Below are 3,400 nucleotides of genomic sequence, written 5' to 3'. Positions count from 1 at the left end.
CCAGTTTATGTGTAATTTCTGTCCCTAGCCAGGATGTCTAAGTGCCACTTACAGAGCTATTCCACCCTGCCTGAGCCCCTGGAAATCATGGATGTTATGTGTCTGTATTTTAGGCTAAATAGATTCTATGAACATAATAAAATAGAATTGTCTTGAGTAATGTCCTCTGAATGGATCCAGTCTGGGTTCTGCAATCCTCCCTCTGCTTTTCCACCAGGGGAAGGCAAAGGATCTTGGAGTCTATGGAGCAGTAACTCTGTCTGTGGCAAGCGGTAACAAGATGTCACTATAGTGCCATGAATGGCTGCTCTTATCACTTTTCCATGCTGCAGGTTACCTACATATGTGGAAAACTTGGCCTGAGGAGCCAGGGAAATGCTATAATGTGATGTCTTAGGAGCTGGAAAGGGTGATACAAGCAAGAAGTGGGGTCATAAAATAGTTGAATTGGAGGGGTAAGAGAGTCTCAAGCCTTGCATCTCAAGACTGCAGTGCAAGGCTGGATGTCTCTATGCCTATAACCCATCTCCAGTGTTTGTGGGGCAAGACAATGTACTGCTCTATCAGAAAATCCTGTGGGCCTGGAACCAGGCCAAGTGGCAGTGTTGCCTGGTTTCTTCCCCTATAGAACGGGCTCTTTCATGCTTTGAGGCAGCTGTCCAGCTGCTTGAACAGATCAGGGGCTCGCACCTCTGGGAGGAGGCTGGCACAGCCCTGTAGCCCTTCTGGGGGTGCGGGCAGGTCCCCAATCTGCCTGCTGGATGACAGGAAGCTGCTGCTGCCAGCTGGGACCGGTGCTGAAGCCAAGTAAACCCAGCTTCAAAACTTGAGATGTTTCAAAACTTTTAAAACGTTTTGAGTGCCCTTGTTACGTTTCAAAGCTGTTTTGAAGGCCTTTGTTTCATTTCAATTTTGCTGTTTCAACCTCAAAATGCATTGAAACAGCTTCAAAACAAAACACTGGATAAAATTTCACACAGCTCTAATGCACAGGTATGTTGTAGTCAAGCTTTGCTTCAAATAACTTCCTTACATCTTGTGTAGATATAGAAACAAGCAATCACCTATATTGTAGGGTTGCAAAATCCAGCCCTCACCAAGTAGGAAACATCTGAATTAAGGTGCCTATACCTTTTCTGGTATGCTTTATGATGCAATTTAGGACTGCCCCATCATGTACGTGCTCTGGTTTCTCTTCAGATTGCAAAAATCTTTCGCCTTTTACTAAAGATTTCTGTGGAGAGGAGCGCTCATTAGTTCCACTTGACTCTTGCATCATTTAAATGTACAGGATGGAGGGTACTCAATGTAATGAGCAGCTATTCAGGCATCCAATAGGGAGTTCTTTCACTGCTATTTAGGGCCTGGGCCTGTACTTTATTTTCTGTTAGAGCTGCTCAGGAATTTGTCAACAAAAATGGCCAGAAAATGCAAACCTGTCAAAACCAAAATATTTTGCGGAAACACATCAGTAATAATGAACTTCTGAGGAACAGGTTTCCTGACAACTCACCCTAGGGTTCCTCCTCAATCTAGCTTCCAGGATCTGTAGCTGACACAAAGCTCTGCCATGTGAACTGCTCTGGGGCCAGGAACTTCAGGGAGCCTTGTGTGCAAGGTAGCCCTGACATGAAGGCTACCTGGGATCAGGGACCCTAAGCCCTTCTGCTGTGGAGTTGGGGGCTTGGAAGTCCTGGGGTTTCTGCCCCAGCCTTGCAGCAGGGGACCTAGAAACCCAGAGAACCCAAGTAAAAAGGCAAGAGGAAAGTGATAACAGTTCAACTTAAGACATCTAAGTCCCAAGTTTTCTGAGTTCTTAACCACTTGGCAGTGTATACAACACTTTGTAAAGTCAAAGATCACTCTCACAGATTCCAGTAAACTGTGAGGCCTCAGCACTTCTGCAAATCACACATTAAGAGGTCTCCCAGGAAAATGAGGAAAATGCAATGGCCAACCACCCCTGAAAAGTTCAGTTAGGTGACCTGCCCAACACCACCCAGGAGCTCTAGCAGAGGCTGGGATAGAATCCAGGTCTCAGCTGCTGGAACAGAGAAACTGTTGTTTCTCTCCCTGCCACTCCTTACTGTATCCACAACCCATCTTCCAGCGTCTGCTGCAAATGAACAGCCTCCTTCACACACAATGCAAATTATGCACTTTTTGAAAAAACATTTAACATTTCAACAACTTAATTAATGCTGTTCTGGTGTTTCTATTAGGCTAAGTACAGACCATCAAAAAGCCTGAGTCTGAATCAATTTAGTCTTTGCAGGTTAGTCTAAGCTGCAAAGATTGACCCAATTTGCAAGTGAATAAATATTCAGTTTTGATTCAGGAAATGGAGGCACATATCTTCAGTGGCTCAAGCCAGAAACTGGAGGAGGGGTGGGGGGCACATGCTACAGCACACCTCTCAGCTTGCCAGCTCCAAGGCTTTTCCCCACTCCCTGCTCAGTAGAAGGTGGTGTGATCAAGCCCCAGCCCAGAGCTAGCTAGAGGGTTCACTTGGGCAGGGGGAGGGGGACAGCACCTGCCAGGCTGAGGAGGGGGTGGGTGGAGAAAAAGGTAGTGGCACTGAATTCATAAAAGTTTGAACAAGCATAGTCCTTTCTCTGAAGCGAGCATGTATTGAACAGAAGGGAACAACCATGCAGAGTCCTGTAGGCTGTGATCATGGGCTACAAATCCCAGAGGCACCTGGAAGTAGGAAAAAGAAGTGATGAGCAACCCTGCAGAATCCTGCTGCTGTGGATCTAGACTGCAAATCCCAGAGACCTTGCGGGCAGCAGGAAGAGGAAGTGAACACACAGCCTATGCTGGGGAACTCTGATTTAGTTTTAACCAGGTCTGGGACAGAAGTTTAATAAATCAGTTTGACCTATATCAGTTAAGTCTGATACTATATTCAACCAGGTTTATCTTAAACCAGTTTCAGCCATTTTTAAACTGGTTTATGCATAGGTGACATGTGGCGGGGCACAGAGGGGCACAGGCCCACCTGTAACTGGGGAGGCTGTCAGGGCCGATTTACCTTTGGCACGCCCACCTGTTTCTGAGCCAACCACCCACCGTCTCACCTGCCATGCCTTGTTCTTAATTAATTAATGATCTTAATTATGCGGGAGCCTGCCCATTTCTTGCCCCGATGCCAGGGGGTGCTATCTGTGGCTCCGTACCTCCCCTACACCACAGCCCATGCCTCGCAGATGGCATCCAGCTGTTACTCTTGCCGGCCCCACACTGGGCCCCAGAATCTTCCTATCAGGACCCCTCCAAATTCCCTCCATTCAGGCAGCCTACCCCACCCTCATTCAGGCTAACTAGCTCCCTGAAACTATTTTCCCCTCTCAGGTGTGGTCCCTTCCCCTGGGACCTTTGGCCACACAGGCCCTGGCCC

General features: G+C 47.4%; 1 non-coding gene across 1 annotated transcript; it reads left to right on the top strand.

The window, feature by feature from the left end:
• The first annotated feature begins 1,180 nt into the window (after positions 1 to 1,180).
• Positions 1,181 to 1,294, top strand: LOC112550040. Its single transcript, XR_003093704.1, has one exon. It is a non-coding gene; the product is annotated as a U5 spliceosomal RNA (small nuclear RNA).
• Positions 1,295 to 3,400: the final 2,106 nt, after the last annotated feature.

The sequence above is a fragment of the Alligator sinensis genome, unplaced genomic scaffold (genome assembly GCF_000455745.1).
Source record: "Alligator sinensis unplaced genomic scaffold, ASM45574v1 scaffold213_1, whole genome shotgun sequence".
In the NCBI taxonomy this organism is placed as follows: Eukaryota; Metazoa; Chordata; order Crocodylia; family Alligatoridae; genus Alligator; species Alligator sinensis.
The sequence above is the reverse complement of the archived record's forward strand: the minus strand, read 5'-3'. Positions and strand labels throughout refer to the sequence as shown.